This window comes from Nilaparvata lugens, chromosome 3 (genome assembly GCF_014356525.2).
Source record: "Nilaparvata lugens isolate BPH chromosome 3, ASM1435652v1, whole genome shotgun sequence".
In the NCBI taxonomy this organism is placed as follows: domain Eukaryota; kingdom Metazoa; phylum Arthropoda; class Insecta; order Hemiptera; family Delphacidae; genus Nilaparvata; species Nilaparvata lugens.
Window position 1 is genome coordinate 25,816,095 of NC_052506.1, and position 22,795 is coordinate 25,838,889.

Consider the following 22,795-nt stretch of genomic DNA (forward strand, 5'->3'; position numbering starts at 1 on the left):
CTCACTTATAACTAAAGATTTACAATCATGAAGGTCCTTATCGTCTAAAAGTTGACTTATACACATTAACTATTCTAGACATATTCTTACAATAATAATTATTTCTTATTAGTACACAATCTCCTGTAAACAATGAGTTATCTTTTCGAATTATGAATGACGGATGTTCAACAATTGTTCGCAATTCATTTCCTTTTACGACTGGATAAGATAGGAGAAAAAATGTCTCATAGGCATGAGAATACAAAGGCAATTGTATAAAATACGTAATGAAATCATCTTTCACATGACAATGTGCAGACCCTAGCTGCCACAAAATTTCGGGTTCATTAGAAATGAGACAATTTAGCCGAATGAATTAATAAAGACAATTCGTTTCTAGACAGAATACTTGAATGGATTATGTTTAGTCGACAAAATTCTAAGCTCTCCATAATTTATCGTCTATTTTATTTTTTATGAGAGTCAGTGTGTTGAATAAGAAAGAATGTTGTTGAGTTAGCTCTATTGAAGTGAATTGAGTGGTGATTGAATTAAAATAATTTTTTAGTTTGACATTGTTGGCATGAATGACATCAATCCCATTGTTAAATTTGTGTATCAAATTTCTATTGATTGACAATTGATTTTCGACATTATGCTCTAATTGATATTCGTTTGCTTTCTCTAAAATTTTGTCATATTTCGCTTTGTCGTCAGCGTCCATATTTCCTGTAATCCAGCTAATTGCGGAACCAAGTCCGTTTATGAGACCTCTCTTAATTCTAAGATTATTTATATGAATATGATCAAATTTTAACTTAATATCATCTAAATACAAACGTAAAATATTACAACGATTCTTATCACTATCCTTAGATCTTAAAAGGTTCACAGAGTCTTCAATATGTTTTAGTTCAAAATGTAGTCGTGTAATGTTTATGTTGTGCATGTATGTGTATGTACCATTTATAATGAAGGAGTTGTGTACAGTACTCGAACTGGTGCAATGCCAGAAGATTTGGTCAAGTCGGTTACTTTATAGGACATTGCTGGGACCAGCAGCAGGAGAATGCGGAGCATCATGTTCTGAAACAAATTTATATTATTGTTCTTTTTAACTATTTTCCGTGGTCGTTTCATCCTATTAGGATGGATTTTGAATGGTCGTTTTTGAATTGCTCTGGGATTTGTAGCAACATTTTGTTGTTTATCATATTGTACTTGGAAGAATTTTGGCTTGTTCTTTTTATTGAAGGTTGTTTTAATAAATGGGGCTTCGGGGATTTCGACGTCTGTTTCCCTATTCTTATTCAATAATTCTGTCCTAGTTTGTTTTTCCATCTCAACATTATCTTTTACCAATTTATGTATAAGCTGTAATCTATCGTGATACTCTTTGGTACGCTCTTCAGTGATAAGCTGTTCTGTAGTGTCATTCAGAAAAGAATTCTCAGAGATGCCGAATGTTATTTCCTTTGTGTCATTTTTAAGGTGGAATTGAACGCAATCACGGCCGTTTTCATGTTAGTTCCAGTGCTATTATTTCTATATTGAAGTTGGATAGAATTTAAAAGTTCAATTAGAGTGGAGTGAGTTCGTTCAATTAACCCTTGCGAGTCTGGATGACCAGGGGTAACATAATAAGGTTCGACTTCATAAAGTTTTAGAAAATCACGTAGACCAGCGTTGTCAAATTCTCTGCCGTTGTCCATCTGTACGATCTTGGGGGTTGGATAGAGAGAAAAATAGTCGAAGAGATGGTCTTTTACCTCGATTTGATTAAGACTCGTGAGGGGGTAGACTACGAGTCGTTTGGAGAAACAGTCGATGATTTATAAAAATTTACGTTTGTCATACTGAAAGGCATCAAGTTGCAGTTTTTCAAAGGGCTTCGTAGGAGTAGGGGATACTTTGTATTCTGCACGAATGGGGTGACGTTCGTATTTAGTCTTCAAACATATTGGGCATTTGTTTATGAAGTTAGTAATATCACGCATCATTGAAGGCCAATAGTACCGTCGTCAAATGTGTGAGTAACTCTCTGAAATTCCTCTATGATAGGTTTTTCCAGTATGATAATTGAAAACTACTTCTTTTTGTTCGTCTGGATCAGTAATGTCAAGATTAACTTTTTTATACCGCTTAATCTTAACTGAGTTGAAACTTTCCTTAATGACTTTAGCAAAGTTGTTAAACATTGATTCCTAGCCTACTGATAACTCAGTAAAAAACCATCTTTTGAACAATATACACCATACGTGGTATTCGGTTTCAGGTATTCTAAACAAAATTTGTTTATGTGTTCGAAATCTAAGCAGGGGTCTTGAAAACAGAGAAGGAGTCTGTTCTTATCAAAAATTTTCTGAAGGGTAGGTGTTTTGTTTCCGCGTTCAATAAGTATCTGATTATGTTCAACGTTCAATATTTTATCGTCGTCTACTATCTGAATTTGTTCATTTGAACTGTCTGCTGAATAAATTGTCACAAGGCTGTCAGTGTCATTATGAATTGGTAAAGCATTGTCGTCAATTTCTTTAGTTGGTTGATGAGTATCGGTATGATCGGCATTGTCTTCATGAAGAAGAATATAGTCTGCCGTGCTACCAATTTCTCCTAAATCGGTTGGATAGCATTTTTCACCTATTAACCTAAGGATAGTTATCGGCTCCAATGTAATAGATTCTTGATAAACTATGAATGGATCTATCGCCTATGAATGAGAAATCCAGTTTTCAGAGCAAACCAACTTATAATCTTCAGAAGAATTTTGGCAATATACTACACAAATACACAAAGAACAATACCTTATACACTTAAGCATCTAAAGTCACTACAAGCTAAATACTTATCCAGTTTATATAGTTGAAAACAATGGCTATAGGCTTGTAGACACACAAATCAATTAATTATAGACAAAATAGAACACTATAAACTGTTCAAAACTCAATTTAAAACATAAAAAATTCACTTAAACAGAAAAATATTCAGAGAGCACAAAATTAGAACACACACAGCCAGCCATCATTTTTAGAGAGAAGAAAGCCTCCTCGTCAGAACAAAAACCACATCTCAAAATCAGTGTCTACGTCATGGACACGTCACCAAAAATTTATAAATTACAAGTTTAGAATTCACATTTTATATTTGTTCTCAATAAAACTTTATTTTGAAACTATTATTTTAAATTTTTATATATCATCTCTATTTAAATAATCCATTTATTTGTTAATTCTGTCAACTCAGCCTCGGTGACACCATGGAACATGCAACACAATCATTTACGATAAATTCTCAGTCAAAAAGTTGTCCGTATATCGATTACTCTGATATTTACTATAAAGTTTTATAGATCTCGAATTGAAGATTCGATTCCAATCGAGAAAAAATGTAATATTACAAATACCCCCCTCTTGACATAAAAAATTTTACTGTTTGAAAATTTAAAGAAAAAAATTACATTGACCCAATGGAAATTGTTGAATTGTAAATTCGAGAACAGTAACAATTTTTTATATAAAAACATTACATGTTGTCCTATAATATTGAAAATTATTATAAAAATTCATCAATAGCATTTGTTATATGTTTCCAAACAATATTTCAAAGTATAGAATATCAAAATTACTTTTGATTTAGCTTTATAATTTAAAGGAAAATATCTCAACAGAAAGTTTAATATATAAAGAATAGTTTTTTGAAATTGCACATAAATTTAATAGATAGAAAAATTCAATTTTTATTGCATAAAAAAATTAGTATGTTGAATAAAAAAATTATTATTATTTTTTTTTTAATGAATTGATGAATTGTTACATTTAATTTTCACATAAAATTTCAATAAATCAAAAAATGTTCATTTCTTTCACTATTGATGCGGTTGATTTTATCGATGCAAATTTTGGAAAACAGTCCATTAAGGCACTCAGTATGATTTTCAGTTAAGTGTGACTCCAGTGTGATGACATCAGTGTTGGGCTGATCCGAATACTCGTAGTGTTGGGCTGATCTGGATGCACATAGTGTTGGGCTGATACTTGTAGTCGACTGATGCATATCAAACTCAATACAGGTGACATCTCAGTTAGCATTGCCTCATGCTTGTAGTAGACGGCTGCATACCAAACTCGATACAGGTGACATCTCAGTTAGCATTGCCTCATGCTTGTAGTAGACGGCTGCATACCAAACTCAATACAGAGTCACGTAAATTTTGTATCATATTTGTAATTATACAATGTACATTTCAGGCTTGAAATGACAATGTAATTTGTTTTTCGGAAAAGAGATAAACGCTGCATACAGGATTAACTTAGGTGAGGATTAATTTAGGTAAGGTTTGGTTTTTTGATATTTTCAGCTTTCAAGGTTTAGAGTTCTGCATACAGGAATAATTTAGGAGAGGATTTTTGAATCAATTCTTTCATGATACTGTGACTGTTATTTTGAATTCAAAGTTGCAAACGTGAACATGGATGGCAATTACCTCCAGGTAATGTGGTAGTGTTGAAGTTTGAGATACAAGGTCAGCAATAAGCGTTGGCGTTGTCATTGGCGTATGCTTTGGTGTCGGCATTGGCATTAGCATCAACATTGGTGCAGGCATTGGCATCGGCATAGGCATCGGCATAGTTATTGGCGTAGATATTGGCGTTGACATTGACATCAGAGCAGATATTGGCGTTGTTATTGGTGTAGATATTAGTGTAGATATTGGCGTTGATATTGGCGTTGACATTGACATCAGAGCAGATATTGGCGTTGATATTGGCATAGGCATCAGAGCAGATATTGGCGTAGTTATTGGTATAGGCATCAGTGTAGATAGTGGCGTAGTTATTGATGTAGATATTGGTGTAGATTTTGGCGTTGACATTGACATCAGAGCAGATATTGGCGTAGTTATTGGTGTAGATATTGACATCAGAGCAGATATTGGCGTAGTTATTGGTGTAGATATTGACATCAGAGCAGATATTGGCGTTGATATTGGCATAGGCATCAGTGTAGATATTGGTGTAGTTATTGGTGTAGGCATCAGTGTAGATATTGGTGTAGTTATTGGTGTAGTGGCATAGGCATCAGTGTAGATATTGGCGTAGTTATTGGTGTAGATATTGGCATTGGTATTGTTGTAGGCATCAGCATAGATATTGGTGTAGATATTCAATTGATGAGTCACACTAGTTCGAAAATCACCCAAATGTTCTTAACACTCTTCATGGCGTTCACTTGTTGCTGATTTCGAGATTCACGTGATAATTATTTCAATGTTTATGTCCATGCTGTACCTGTTATCTTAAAATGCTTATAAACTAAAAGGAAAATTTTGATTAGGCTATCAATACAATCTAATACACATGAAAATTATTTCTAAGTATATAATCAATATAAAATTGAAATTTGTTAACATCTTATTATACAGTCAGCAATACATATATTGTGAAATTTGGAGACATCAATTACAAAATTTTAATAGAAAAAAAAATTTCATTTCCATTTATTCATTGTTCAAATATTTTATAAAAAGCCAATTATTCAATATTATTAATCATCGTTTGTTGGATACTATAGTTTATTTTGACTTTTCAATGTTCTAAACACAAACTACATTTCATGACAAAACTTTACTATCAATCATTAAACAAGAAATCATTCAAAACATCAATAATATTTTGCTTCAAAGGCAATCAACATTCATAAGTAGGCTAATCTGCATCTATGGCAATCAACATTATTAATCATTATTTTGCATCTATGGCAATCAACATAAGTAATCAACACAAAAAAATATTATCTCATTACTGCCTCTCTAAGTCATAACCTCTGTTATTCCTTCTTTAGGCAATAATGGGTTTCCATCTCAAAAAACAATCACATACCAGCAAAATTCTAATCAACAAACCCCACTAAAAATTCTACATACACTCCAGCATCCATTTCAAACGATAATCAATCATATCAAAATTTATAGAATAAACAGTTTTTTAAAATTTAGAAAAAGACATCAATTACAAAAACTTTAGTGAAATTTTAACCTTTAACTCATTTCAATTAATAATATGGCAAGACGTTTTTATTTAATGGAAACATTATTATTCAAGTTAACTTTCATTAATACATCTCATATATATGGTGACACAATTCATTAATACTTTCAAATTTTGAAGTTTTATTATTATAACAAAAGAATTTATACATAAGATTAAATTTCAGCATGTTCTAAATTGAACCATTTATTTTTTTCAAATAAATTCAGAATTTGAAAACTGTATAATGAGTACAAACATTTCAAGATTACAATACAAAGATGATCAAGATGGATAATGGGTGAATAAGTTCCCTAAAAAATACAAACAAGAGAAAAAGAAAATTGGGTAAATAAATTTCCTAAATAATACAAAGAAGAGAAAGATTAATTAGAGCCTATCCTACATGTCAGTACTGAACTATAGTACTGAAGTATATTTAATAAAATATACTACTATGGAATTTTGTAGATTCCAAGTATGACTCTAATTTGTTATAATTGTGAGCTATCACTCCCACAAAAACAACTGGTGAAGGAAAAAAATATGTTGACTATTGTGACTGGGTGGAGAGTTCCTAGATGTCTGTAAGGCAATGTGATAGCAGACTCTAGTATCGGACCACAAAAACAAAAGTATGCAAAAGGTTTTTTACAAACATTTGATGTTGCAGTCTTAAAGTTTTTATATCGCAAACAAGTAGGTCAGATAATCGAGTCCAGCCATATGTGGTTCACGCCCACAACTCTAAAAGAATCACACCTACTTGTCTACCAAAAATCCAAAGTATTGGACAGCAAAAAAAAAAAATAAAATGCAAAATGGGTTAAAAGCCCAGAAGAAAACTATAACCTAATTACATATGGCTTATGGCACGATATGCAATGAAAGATGAGAACATGGGACATAATTTGCTCTGAAAAACCTAATTACCTAATATGATACCTGAAAAAAATAGACAATTAAAATATGTAATACATGATGAAAAAATATACTGCAAGCAAACAATTATTTACACTACAATGGATAGATTTTAGAAAAGTTAAGTTGTATCAACAATTTAAAGATTAGGAAAATAAGCTACTATTTTAACTTCCAAAATTATTTCAGAAAAAAAACAAATTTAAATGACTATGGACAAGATTGGTTAAGATATGCATAATAGAAGAAATTTACTGAACATTACACAAAGACAGGAAAGAATCGAAATTTGAAAAGATTAAGGGCCAAGAAAAATAGGCTACAGGAAAGAAAAAAGACACAATTATGGACTCTTACCATACACTGTGTAGCGATTATGCTATTCTGAATCCCGGCATAACACAGGATTCCTAATCATTGTGTGCTGGGGAATACCCTTTCATCATGTGATTCACTGTCATCATCTTGTAAGTAAGCAACTTGAAACAACCTTTGAATACTAACACATCAATGGAGACTTTGTGCTTTGTTTTCTTCAAGAACATGATTTTATTTATGGGTTCATTTGTTTCAACAAAGCCATTTTGCTCACAAAAGTCAGTCATGTTCACTAGATAATGCTTTGCATACACCTTTTCAATTTTCAGTTGAAAGTTGAATTCATCAACTTGATTCAAAGCAAGATTCATTTTGTTTACACTGTTCCTAACCTCTACAGAAACCTGTCTCATATAAACATTCACTTTACTTACTGTTTTCCTAACTATCAATTTGGCAATACTACTCTCTTCACTGTTGACTTTCAATAAAGACAACTCCCTACCTACTACATTACTCAATTCTACTATCTCACTACGATTTACTTTTTCAATAACATTAACTAGGCCTACATTATCTGAAACTTGAACTAATTGATCTTGTATCTCAACACTACTATCATCCTGCTTCAATTTGTTTTCATCTTCATGATTATCAATGTTTCATGTGCATCTTTCAATAGAAAGTTTATACTAACCTGCTCTAGTCTTATACTAGTAAATTCTTGCTTCATATCATCAAACCTAGCATTTTGATCTTGTTTCAAATTATCAATCTTAGCATTTTGCTTATCAAACTTAGCATTTTGCTCATCACATCTAGCATTTAACTCATCAAACCTAGCATTTTGCTCATCAAACTTTTGTGTTAAGAATGCTATAAGATTCAGATCATTTTTAATGTTTGCCATTTTGTAATATGCACTGATATCTGTTCATTAAAACTTGACCACTCCAGAACTGACCTCCCATTCAGCAGTATACCATTCATAACCCATCAAGACATCTATCCTACCAATAATTTTTTATAACCAGGGATTCCATGGTGTACCATTTGGGACATATTTATTTTGTAATTCAGTCCCACCACAAGGGGAAACATTTTGCCGTGCTACCAATTTCTCCTAAATCGGTTGGATAGCATTTTTCACTTATTAACCTAAGGATAGTTATTGGCTCCAATGTAATAGATTCTTGATAAACTATGAATGGATCTATTGCCTATGAATGAGAAATCCAGTTTTCAGAGCAAACCAACTTATAATCTTCAGAAGAATTTTGGCAATATACTATACAAATACACAAAGAACAATACCTTATATACTTAAGCATCTAAAGTCACAACAAGCTAAATACTTATCCAGTTTATATAGTTGAAAACAATGGCTATAGGCTTGTAGACACACAAATCAATTAATTATAGACAAAATAGAACACTATAAACTGTTCAAAACTTAATTTAAAACATTAAAAATTCACTTAAACAGAAAAATATTCAGAGAGCACAAAATTAGAACACACACAGCCAGCCATCAGAACAAAAACCACATCTCAAAATCAGTGTCTACGTCATGGACACGTCACCAAAAATTTATAAATTACAAGTTTAGAATTCACATTTTATATTTGTTCTCAATAAAACTTTATTTTGAAACTATTATTTTAAATTTTTATATATCATCTCTATTTAAATAATCCATTTATTTGTTAATTCTGTCAACTCAGCCTCGGTGACACCATGGAACATGCAACACAATCATTTACGATAAATTCTCAGTCAAAAAGTTGTCCATATATCGATTACTCTGATATTTACTATAAAGTTTTATAGATCTCGAATTGAAGATTCGATTCCAATAGAGAGAAAATGTAATATTACAAATCATTCATATCGAAAACAGAGCTACCAGTACCACAATCATTATTTTCCATATCATGGGGCTCAGAAGTATTAGCATTAGCATCATTGTGATTATTGAATCAAGTTAAAGCATTCGCGATGTCATCAAGATAACCATTAGGATCATCTATCGGTGGTGGGTCATCGTTACTATCCAACTGAATCAAATCGTCTATGTTTACGTCGTCAAAGCCATGAAAGGGTAGGTCTTCGTTGCCGAAGCCTAAAAAGTCATTATCATCGTTGTCCATTAAATTGATGGGCTTTGAGGGTATGCGGGATAGTGCATCTGCCACGTGATTGGTTTTTCCCTGCTTGTAATTAATCTCAAAGTCAAATTCATCTGAAAGTAACTTCCATCCAAGTAGTTTTGAATTAGGTTATTTTATGTTTCTAAGCCATTGTAAAGGTTTGTGGTCTGTTTGAATCAAAAATTTTCGTCCGTATAGATATGGTCTGAAATGTTTGCATACCCATACAATAGCAAGTAGCTCTTTTTCTATAGTCGATAAGTTAACCTTGCTCTTATTAAGTGTTCGTGATGCATAGGCTATTGGGGGGTCATTACCATCAAACTTCTGGGACAATACACCTCCGATGGCAAAGCTGCTCGCATCTGTGGTGACAAGAAACTGTTTCGAGAAGTCAGGTAATTGCAGGATGGGGCTGTTTTGTAACATTAGTTTCAAAGCTGGATGTGTTTCCATGGTATGATTTTTTACAATTTACAGTAGAAAAAATGATACATGTGTAGTTTACTCAAATCTAGGATACAGAAACCTGAATAGATGGGCTTATTCATTTTCAGCTCCAGCTTGCGTGAGAAAACAGTAATCACATCCGAACTTATTATCTGCCAGCATTTACATAGGGGATTTGAAATGTACTTATCTAGATGCTTGGCGTCTGTGATAATTTGAACATTACATTGTTGCTGATTTCCCTGAATTGATTTTCCAAAACATAAATTTGACATAGATTTGAAGAAAGAGACTTCAAATTTATTTTTTGTGGCTTGCCTAATACAGGTATTGAACTCAATGTAGTTCCTCAACCAGGGCGATTGAGGAAAGCTAATGACACAATGTACTTTTGTTAATTGCATTCCGAGTTGAAGGTACAGCTTCAAATTCAGGTAATGAACAATATACCTCTCTCAATCAAAAAGCGTGTTCATGAGTTTTTTAGTCAGAGTTTGACCATTCTCATTGGTTTGGTACTTGGAGAACAATTTGATAGGGGGAATTTGATGAAGTGGAGTGAGGGGGAAATTGGCATGCATATCATGTAACTCCTTGGGGTACTTGAGATCACATTCAATAACATAACCAGTTTCTGACTCACTCTCCAAATTTGTAAAGTCAAGTGCATGGATTTCTCCCTCTGAGAGGAACTTGAAATTTCCATAAGGTAAGAATTGATTCATAGAGTGGGCATACAAAGAATTACAATCTATATAAAGCAAATATTTACTTGGTTTTGCGGGGTCATATGTGTCAGGGATATGTTTGTTATTGGCTTCGCAATAACACTTGCCAATAAACAAAACATCACCGCACATTCCTGATTCAAAGATTAGATGAATATTGAGATTGGTAATCAATTGTAGTTCAACCTTGGTGTACTTTAACATACAATTCCAAGTGAAATGAGCAAGCGAAAGAAAATGAGTCACATTGAGACTGTATGAGCTAAAAAGCGTTGACCTCATTTCTTCAAAAACTTCAACTAATAGCACAGATAGAAATCATGATACTCGCCAAGAGATTTCAACTTGAATGTTGAGAACACTCTTTGTGCCTGCTCATATTCTTTGGGGGAGAGGGGTGTATCATTAAGATCATTATAAAAACATTCTATCAGTGGGAGAGAAGTCTCTGCAAATTTTTCAGGGCGAGATATATATGAATAAGGATATACTCCTTATTTTAACAAGAGTTGCCCATGTTCAAGATTGGGGTCATTAAATACTGAAAATAGGCATTTGAACTTCAATTCCATATCTGTACTATCTACCAAGTTGCGCACTAATACTTCCAAGGATTCATTCATAAATTTATATGAATCTAAAAACTTAATTTTTCCCACTGTCAATGTCAAAAATCTTTCTGATGTATTGGCGATACAGGAAATTTCTTTTTTACATTTTCCGAGAGCTTTTAGAATAAAATTGCTGTCAAATCCACTAAAATTATAGAAGTAACAGCTAATTGTATCGTCAGTTTGAGTGTTTAAATTACATGAGACATGAGCAGCACACAAAAACTTTCCATTTTCATGTGCATGATGGCATACTTCTGTGTCTGTTTCATTAAAAACTTCATCGCAAAGGCAGCACTTATCAGCATTTTGAAATTCATGTTTCTGATGATCACTTAAATGCTCCATCGGAATTTCACATTTTATATCTGCACTCAATAAATCACCCAGTTCGATTATTTCCTTGAGAAATTTCTCCATGATCTTTCCATTGATATTACTCAATCTATAGAGTACTGGGCTGTACGCAATATCTCTGTTCACATCAATTAGGATGAAACAATACCCGCACAGAATATGACATGCCATTTTCTTGGTGTAACTTCTGGTGATAGGTACATCCTTGCTGGAATCAGATTCGTTACTATCCATATTGTGGAGCGTGATTTGAAGGCTTCACACATGTAGGGTGAATCTTGTACTGAGTCAATGGTGTAGCGGCTATAAATTTTGTAATTGCGTGTATGGACGCTGAGTGTACACCAGACTGATTGATTCACTACAAGATTCAATACAATTGTCGGAATCGCGGGAGGCCTAAACGCTCGCTCACCCTTGATTCTTCTAATGACAAATTGTATAGTGATGAAATTTTTATAAGTAGTGTAGCGATCGCTAAACACTGAAGACGGATACCTTAAAATTATTACCTGTGAAGAATGAGCATACAAAATCATACAGGTCGAGCAAAAATCCCGATGTAGCTAATTTACGGGACTGCGTCTCTAATAAGTTCTGAAGGATTAAAAATACGGTATTTGAACCAAATATCGTTCAGAATATACTTCGAGAACAGAGTCTTGTCGGGTTTTAAGCTCTATTGTAGGAATTTATATGATCTATGGCTGCCTCTGCTGTACAATTGATGCATTCGTTCCTAAGTCGAGGTAGGTAACAGATAAAAGCTGATGTATGAGCAGGTAAGGACAAAGAATAAATATCTCGATCTGACCCCACTCGCTACATCCACTTAGACCTGTTCCAATATCCAGCTTGATTCAATTATTCTAATGATCGTATTCGATCGGTTCTTGATAATATAGAACATATCAGACACAATAATTGACAGGCTTAAGAAATAATCGAACTCAGAAAGCGAATTAACAAAACTAAAATATATTACAATAAAATATGCAATCATACAGTGCAGATTCAGAATTTGATTTACAGGTTGATAATAATTTAGCATTAACAGAAGGAGTTAAAAATGTTCTTGTGCTTGCATGATACCATGCGTGATTCAACAGAATTTTACAATTGATAAAATTGAACAATTTTGAAAGAATAGCGAAAAAATGAATTATAAAATATTTTTAAAAAAAAATGTTCGGGGTCATGGTTCAGGCAGCGGAGGATAGTTAATCAACTACAAATTCTTATAAATTTAATATGAATAAATTCTAGACTCTTAAATGCTAAAGCGCTTGTCGGCGTGGCCAATAATTTAACGAAGAAAAATTTATGTTTTCTGCACTGAAATATTTTCGAAGCGTAGATTGGGGCCCCTTATGACTTATAACTCACGTGAAATTCCTTGGTAGTCGTGGTTTTCTTCTCTAGATCAAAAATCGTTTGATCGGCGGCAATCCAGGCTTCGGTTTCAGCATGTGGGGAATTTTAATTTAAATATCTCCTTCACCGAATTAATTAAGGGATAATTTACTTTAAGCTTTTAAATTTATCGATTGATGAGAACAGAAATGTACGAATAACAAATAAATTGGCCTAAAATATCGGCTCACAAATAGAACATTTAAAATCGAACAAAAAATTTTCACAAATAGGTCTTTGGTAACTATAAAAAGAGATCTGCACGGTGAGGATTTCAAAAGGGAAGTGCTGCTCTTTTCTCTAAGCTTTTAGGCTAGACCTTGCTTCTCAGAATCTCAATGTAATAATTTGCATAAAAATTTGCCATTGGTAGAACGCTTGTGACGTAAACATGACGTCAGTGGCAAGTAGTAGAATACAATTCCTTTAATTACAATAATGATTCAATTTAGGTAATCCTTAAAACTGCTTAATCTTATAGATATAGTTCCTCTCATACAATGTACATGTGCTAGCGTAAATGATAAGGCAGGGTTGGTGTCTGATAACAGATTAACATGTGTTGCTTTCAAACGATCACCTTCTTGGTGCTATTTCTATGCACTATGATTGGCTTAGACCTACCAAAGAGATTTAATTACCATGTGGTTCAGTTGAATTAAGTCGTTAATGAATTAATACTCTTGTACAATTTTTATTAGGTTTGAGATTGTTATAAATAATTTCTGCCATTTTATCAATAATATAATTTCATGCTATGAGTTATTTGGTTTCTGGTGAAAATAGGCTAGAACACTCTACAGAAAACACTTTTTATCAGAAAGATTTTTGACATTGATAACACATTTCTTATTTTTTGATGAACTGAGGTGTTTGAATAAAACTGCTTGTGTTTATTGGATTATATCTAATCACATTTACATCAAGTGAGTCAATCTTCTTCAACACCCACCCACTACCAAATTGAACAAAGTTATCAAACAAACTTAAAATTTTCTCAACTGCAAACAAGATAATATTTCATGTGAAGAGGAGAATCTCGATAATAATATTCTACGACAATATGAAGAACAAGTTTTAACTTTCCATTGTCCAGAACCATTCAAGCTCTTGGTATTTATTAATAGAGCAAACTATTTTGCAAGAAATGGGTATTTTTTACACGAAAAATCATATCTGCAATGTGTTTATTGCAAATTAATATATTATTGAAAATCCTTATGAAAATTGATACATGTTCCATTTGTATATATAAAAAGATGAGCTATAATGTAAAAGAAAAGGCGAATGTTGAAGAAGCTGTGGGAAAACAAGCTGAATATTGTACAATATGCACTCTGTTGTAGAAGTAATTCCTAATCAGGAATGAGATATTATTGATTTCTTAGGAATAAGTGCATTGTAGTATTAATTTATCAGGAAAGAAGCAAGTTCTGGAAAATCATGATTATAAAAATGAAGTAAGAATTGTATGATACTTACATGTGATGAACGATGTGATGCTCTTGGCTATAGCTGTCTCTCCGGTTAGACTCCAACTCTCAGACGTACTACTTGTTCTTCACATGTCTTCCCATGTTCCATTTGTATATATAAAAAGATGAGCTATAATGGAAAAGAAAAGGCGAATGTTGAAGAATCTGTGAGAAAACAAGCTGGATATTGCACAATATGCACTCTGTTGTAGAAGTAATTCCTAATCAGGAATGAGATATTATTGATTTCTTAGGAAAAAGTGCATTGTAGTATTAATTTATCAGGAAAGAAGCAAGTTCTGAAAAATCATGATTATAAAAATAAAGTAAGAATTGTATCATACTTACATGCAATGAACAGTCTCCTTGAAGACTGGAGTGATTATGCTGTAGTCCACACTCCACACTCAAACTATGTGAAATCAACATCTATACAGTAACCTAGTATCAAAAACGGACATCTGTCAGTACAGAAATTTTCCACTACCAGCAAAATTGTAGTACTATCTGATTGTTGTACTGCACATAATAGAGTAAATATTTCTTATGAATTTATTACTTCAGAAGTCATATGAGCCACGGTATATAGAAGAAGACGGTAGGTGTCACGCGCATGTTAGTGCTAAATTTCGGGTGTAGCTGACGTCTTTTTATATCTAATCATCTGTTTTTAACAAAAAAGTTTCATAAATTGGCAATGGGTGTTGAAAACCTCGGTTGGTGGCGATGACGCAATCTAGCTGGCTGGCCACTGCGCATTCATTTCATGACCCCTACCGTTTTCATCTAAATACCGTGATATGAGCCACTTGCATGATATCTGTTGTACTGCACATGATAGAGTAAATCATTATTTCAGAAGTTACATGAGCCACTTCCATGATATCATGTGTTAAATTCCTAAATTTAAAACACAGATGTCTGTTTTTGAAACAAAAACTCTCAGTTGTCCAACACTTTTGCAACAAACATTCCAATCCAACAAACGGTTTCACAAAAATCGAATATTGGATAATGCCATTACATTAACGTTTTCAATTTGCATTGGTTCAATTAGATGATATAATTTTTTTGAGGTAGAGAAAGAGTTTGTGCTAAATTTATGTTTGCTCAACTCTATTTCCCAAATGGTTCTTATTTCGACTGTAGATCCTTGTGCATGAACAAAACACGACATTACCCAGACCAACATGCTTTGCTATTTGAATAATTTATTCGACAACAGTGTCATAATCTTCTTTTAATAATTGGAAATGAAAAGGAGTCCAAATGGAAATCTAATGTAAGTATATTGAACTGAGATAAATATTCACAGTAAACATTTTTCAATGATTTGCTATAAGTTAGTGGGCAAAATTGAAGAGATTTTTCTTCAATAACTGATCATTTAATCATAATTATTGAAAAGTTATTGAGAAGTTTTTATTTAAATCATAGAGAATTAATTATGAGTACTGTATTCAAATTATTGAAATGTTCTACATATCTGCTTCAGTGAATAGGTAGCTATTTTTGAACTCGATTCAAGTATAAAATTCCAAATCAACATACATTTGAAATGATATCAATCGATTTAGAATAATTGTACTATTCTAGTAATGCTAATAAAATGATCAAAATTTTTCGACTGCCTGATTCGTTGAGCTTTCTCGTTCCTTGAGATGGGTTAGTCTTTACTATCACAACTTTCATTCTGTCAGTTTCCTAAATAACGACTTTCATTCTGTGATGCAAGCAGCTTCCTGAATCATCACGTTCATTTGTTGAATTGTGTGATTATCCAAGTACTGAGCATAGATTTGGTGTTCAGTTTCCACAGCGATCTTACAGTTTTGGCTGAGGATTTTTCGTGTTTTGGAATTTTCGATGAAAACTCAATTTCCCGGGTCGCCATTTGAATTTGGTTTAAATTTAGCTATGCTTGATTATTGTTGCCAGCAACCAGCCATCTTCAGTTGAGGTGCAGCTGTTGTGGAAATTCTATAAAAATATAAGTATATATAGAATATATAAATATAAATATATATAATATTCAAAATGAGCTTGCGAATACAACCTTATTGATGGTCTTATTAATACAACCTACATGGTCTGCTCCATTTAGCTCAGTGCATGGAATAAAATTCAAACCACACGTTTTTCATTCAAAGAAACATAGTCCGTTGTAAACTTATTTCAAATTATTCTTTTCAAATGTTTGAATTCAGGGCTACTTTCTTGTATTTCTGAAATAGAATTATACTTAGTACTCTTCAAAAAAAGTATTAAATACAAGAATACTACAATAGTAGTTATGTTACAATTTATATTCTTGTTTTCTAATATTTTATTTATTTTTCAAGGATACAATAATTTATGTCATAAATTCAGATTATTCGCTTGTGTAGACTCAGACAGCTGTCAAATTCAACACTCTACATAAATAAGAACTTATGGGAATTCTGATATGGAGGATAAATACATGATTTGATTTGATTTGAGAATAGAATAACATTTTCGCCACACTTGGATGTAATGAGCTGGTTTACATGCGTCATATGGAGGCCGAAAGTGATTGTTTTCCAACCAGGCCGGTAAAACTTTGCGGCCCTAGGGCTGTAAAATGACCTTGAATAACAGCTGATCGTGTCCGATCTCACAAAAATCATAGAGAGATAATCTCATAACGACTGTAATAATCTATATAATTATGTATCGTGAATCGTGGTATCATGTCTATAATATATTTTATAAATTACTGTTTCATAATTTAATATTTATTATTGTGTTTTTGATATCAAACAATAGAATACGATATCTCCATAGCCTCAACAATATAATGTTGGCTGCATTGTCCATTGTCAGAAAGGTATGTATTGCAAGTATTTAAAAGTGAAAAATCGAATTTGAAATCAAAGTACAATAATTGTATCAATATTTAAAAGTGAGGTAGAGTAATAATTGTTTCTTTTTTATTATCGAATTCCACTTCTTAATGCAATACAATCAACAATAATAATAGGAAAATACAGCAGAGATCTGAAGTTTAAGGTAAGCCTACTGGTGAAACTCAGCCTTGACTGAAAAATTCCTAGTAATTTTTCCGTAATTCATTATTAAAACTTTTAGATAATTTTTCTTCAATATCAAATCATATAGAGAAAACATTAGGCCCACTCAAGATTGAATCTTCGAATGTTTTCTCTATGATTTAACTATTTTCAGAGCAATATTTTATTGTGAAATGCCGCAAACCGGCTTCAAGTTTGCCGGTATACACTATATTATAGTAGCCTACATATGTTATCTGACTCACAAGCCCCTACTGGCCGAGAGCGTAATACATCAGAACTCAAAGCTCAGTGAGTTACAAACATGATCTAGGTTTGAACCTCAGTCAATGACATTTTTTTTGTCAATGAATTTCAACTTTTATTAGCTATTTTTTATATTAGTTACCGTAATTTTCAATTTTTTAGATATATTTTGAGACAAAACTGTGAAATATGCAATTATATTAATTTTTCAATCACATTATTTCAAAATAGTAATGAAAATTCTATTCATCCATCTATCCATGAGATATTGCACCAGGCGCAGAGCGCGAGCTATAAAAATTCGAACAATTATTCGAAATACTAATAGTATAAAAATATTGTCACTATTGTAAATTATTAATTAGTAATATTGAAATTAATTGACAGTGAAAGTTGTCATAACCAAGATTCAAACTATCAAAATAGGCTGTTTGAATTTTATTTATTTTTAATTTCTTATATTGGGAAGTTTTTTTTTTGGTGTGGCGAAAAATAGCGTTCGCAACACGGGCAAAAATGTTTTTCCGGCTCTTGAACGCTTCAAGTTCTCGACTTCGTCTCAAACTTGAAAACCGCGATCTCGAGCCGGAAAACGTACATTTTCGACCCTAGGTTTGAAATATACTATTACAATATACTGTATCAATACACATATGTTTATGCTAAGAGTAGAGTAGAGTAAGAGTAGAGTTTATAGCCACTTCTATCATTCTGTATTGAATCGATTCTGTATTAATTTTACTTCAACATTTCATCACTTGTATTATACCTAGCATTTCGTACAGTCTATAGAAGTGACTGGGTTCCCTGTTTTTGAGTTGAACATCCGTTTCATGAAGGGTTCACCAAGCTATTCTGTCATGTAGATGAATTTCACAAGTACAAGTATTCACAAAGTAAAATTGTGACAGGAAAATGTTGCTAAACAATTATAAATATTATTTGAAAGACGCTCGGCTATGAGCAAGCTACCTGACCGCAGAGATAAGATGGGTACCAATGGCACACCATCTTCCATGCATCGAGAGGATTCTTACCGCCTCTAGCGGCGGCACAACTCCATCCCCTCTACTTTGGGAGAGTATATAAACGCCGGCGAGCCCTAGACCACAGCATTCCGCTCCCAACCTTCCTGTCCTTGTACAGCAGCCCGTTGGCTGCCATACGTCCCTGACTTCCTGTCCTTGTACAGCGGCCCATTGGCTGCCATACGTCCCTGACCTCCTGTCCTTGTACAGTGGCCCGTTGGCTGCCGTACGTCCCTGACCTCCTGTCCTGATACAGCGGCCCATTGGCTGCCATCCCTATCCATCCATCCTCCCAGGGCACAGCGGCCCGTTGGCTGTCATCCCTATCCTCCCATCTTCCTAGGGCACAGTGGCCCGTTGGCTGCCATCCCTATCCTTCCATTCTCCCAGGGCACAGCGGCCCGTTGACTGCTGTCCCTATCCTTCTATCCTCTCCGGGCACAGCAGCCCATTGGCTGCCATCCCTCCTGTCTATCCTCCCTCTTCCTACTATACTAGAGCGGAGCCGAGGCCGTAAGGCCAATACAAAATTTCCACGAAGTGATGTCATCAGAGAAGAGAGCAACCTTCACACCGTCAGAAGCACCAGGAGGTGCTGTCCACACCAGCTGAGGCACAAAGAAGGAAGAAGAGGAATTTCGACTTGCCTCGTTTCCCCACCCACATTACAACTGAGCTAAGTCATCCAGGAGCAAGACCTGGGTATCAATCACCCACCTCTGAAGCTACTCAGGGTGTACGTGATAGTATTGGTTTGTTATTTTCCAAATCAGGTACATTTTCTAATCAGTTGATTTTGGATACGTAACAAATTTTCTTATTATAGGTGGAGATATTTTCTTGAATTGAGACAGTCAGTCAATAGTTGAATAGTAAAACTGTAAAACTGCGTTCACACCAAAGTTATTGGATTCTATTAGATTGAAAATAGCTTGTCATACACATTCATTATGAACATATATGTGTTAGTCAAGTTCCATTCAATCTAATAGAATCTATGAGGATAAATTTTCAACATTTTGTTAATTTTGATTAGAATTTTTAGATTATTCATTACAGAGTCTCTGTTTTGCTCCTTGTCTAAATGTGTTGCGCTCTAAATTCTGCTGTATGGAATACAGCATCATGCGGACAGGATTTTAACTGGCATTGTTGACTATTTCCACATATTTTTTATTTATTGCTCTATGGTGTAGATAAGAAAGAAGATTTATCAGTATTATTATTTCCTTTTTAATATTATAAAGTGATGAATTCCCTTCAAGTATTATACTTCATTATCATTATCTTAGTATTAATGAGTAGTTGGTTATTTTCTTACACTTGCCCAAGTTGTTTGTTTATCTTGTTCTTTTCTTGTGGAAATAGATATATTATTATTTATTTTTAACTTTGGTGTAAACATAACTTTAGAGCTGAGTTTTTGTAGATTTTTGAGAGATTCTCGTTTTATCTTTTCAAACACAATAGATTCACCTTTTGAATACCCAGCTGTATTCGCAAACTTTTCACCAGTTTCACTAGTGAATTGAAAAAGATTGGAAACGATATGAGACAAACATGCTGTGTGAGTTTACAATTCAGTTCCACATGGGAGAATAGCCTAGTGAAACGGATTTTTAATCCGAATAGGTTTATAGTCATGTTGGAAATAGCTTTTTTTTATAAAAAATGATGCCAGTGCGTGTTGTTGATTTGCACTTGGAGCTAATGGTTTGTTATTTTTTGTGTGTGTTGTAGATCATAACAATGAGTTCATACCAGAGCTGCAGGCCCTTGCCCAATCGTCCAAGGATGCCAATGCTCTTTGTGGAAGAACTGCCACTCCATCAGTCATCTCCATCGGTTCTGTCTACAACCTCACACTCGTCTAGAACCACCACTCACGCCTCTAAAGGTTGTACATTGGTTCTGTCTACTACAACTACACACTTGTCTAGAACCACCACTCACACCTCCAAAGGTTGTACATTGGTTCCGTCTACTACAACTACACACTCGTCTAGAACCACCACTCATGCCTCTAAAGGTTGTACATTGGTTCCGTCTAGAACCACCACTCATGCCTCTCAAGGATCTTCAACTAGTACATCGGTTCCGTCTAGAACCACCACACACACATCTAAAGGATCTTCAACTAGTACATCGGTTCTGTCTAGAACCACCACACACATATCTAGAAGATCTTCAACTAGTACATCGGTTCCATCTAGAACCACCACACACACACATCTAAAGGATCTTCAACTAGTACATCGGTTCCATCTAGAACCACCACACACACATCCAAAGGATCTTCAACTAGTACATCGATTCCGTCTACAACTACACACTCGTCTAGAACCACTGCACACACCTCTAAAGGATCTTCAACTAGTACACTGGTTCCATCTAGAACCACCACACACACATCTTCAACTAGTACATCGATTCCGTCTACAACCCCACACTCAGTGCTGTCTCCATCACCAGCATCTCCATCTCTGCCATCACCATTCCCAGCCATAGAACTACCCAAGACACAAACGCTTTTAGAAGAGCTGGACTCGCTTATTAGATTCAAGGTGGTGGAGAAAATATCTTCTTCTTCATCATCTTGGTCTTCATCGTCTGATAGTTCATCATCTTCAAGCGAGTCTAGCTCAAGTGAGTTGTCATCTGAAAGTGATTCTGAAGTGGTAGCGACCACCGACACAACAAACACACAAGACAAGACAGCTCTATCGATGAAGTCACTTTGAGTTTGTTTGTCATTTGACAAACTTTGATGGAGCTGGATTTGACAAAGTCTTGTCTTGACAAACCTGTAGTGCCTGAAGATGAAGAAGATGAAAACTCTGACAGTTCTTCTTCGTCTTCATCTTCTTCATCTTTGGGCAACTCTACAGGAGATGAGACTGATGACGAGAGCACAGGACCATCAAAAAGACTGACAAGAGAACCACGAGCCTTGCCCGTAAGATCAGCAGTTGTGTTGTTGGCTTCTGAGGAGGGCTGCAGTCCAAAAGATTGCAGCATGAAATTCATGAAGCCAACAAATGAAACAACAAAGCTGAATTGAAACCTGAGGGAGTTCAAGAAGGACACAATGTCGCTTACATTTCCCAATGTAGGCTGCAATGCAAAATCTGGATTGAGGTGCTGAAGGTTTCAATTCAGCAGTGAGGACGTGGACGAGGACTTGACAAACAATCAAATCGACAGACATCATCTACCCGGCCAGCTTCAATCTAGTATCACTTAAAAAATTATCTAGTGAGCTAGATCAGTCATGTAAATGGGTGCTGGTGCCATCTCAAACAGGCCACACTTCAAAAACACTTTCTGAAGACTTGACCACCATTAATCGCAATACCCACTCATTCACAAACTACTATGTCAAAAGTTCAATGGAAAGTGATTTGACTTGCTATCCATTGGTTTATGGCGCTTTACCCAAAAAATATTTGGACGTGGCCAAACACTTAATGTCTATCATGCATGAACAGTATGAAGTGTGCATAAAGTCAGGCAAAACGTGTTCCGGAACACCTCTTCAACATGAAAAATATAACTACACGCACTTTGCTGATGGTGAGTTGGAAATCTTAGTACATAGCTACTGGCAGCTAGAGACTACAGATTTGCTGCAATGGAGGAGCGATGTGCCCTGACAAAAACTTAAGGCACAATTTACAGCCATGTAGCTAGAATTGCATCTCGTGTTGGAGTCTGAAACATGAAAAATCCAGCAAAAGTCACCAGAAGCACCACTACCAAAATCTCTGGTAGATTTGAGAAAGGCTATGGATTCAATTAGGAAGTTTGCAAAATTTGATTCAAAATCCATAACAGCGGCAAGTCTTCTCATTGTTAAAGTATGTTTTGGTACAATTTTTGCATGTCTAGCCCTGAGGCTAGGAAACGGTAGTGCATGTTCATGAAGAACTGCAAGTTACACTACTATTTGTGTGAACACACACAATACGCAATCATGCAAATGTTCAAGGCGGCAGCACCCATTTTGAAGCCCAAATTTGATCAAACAAATGCTATTGAAA

The 22,795-nt window shown here is 34.3% G+C and overlaps 1 long non-coding RNA gene across 1 annotated transcript; it reads right to left on the reverse strand.

Moving 5' to 3' along the window:
• On the reverse strand, positions 1 to 15,003 carry LOC120350369. Its single transcript, XR_005570719.1, has 3 exons — positions 14,780 to 15,003; positions 14,439 to 14,561; positions 1 to 1,068 (listed from the first exon to the last, which is right to left on the reverse strand). It is a non-coding gene; the product is annotated as an uncharacterized LOC120350369 (long non-coding RNA).
• Positions 15,004 to 22,795: the final 7,792 nt, after the last annotated feature.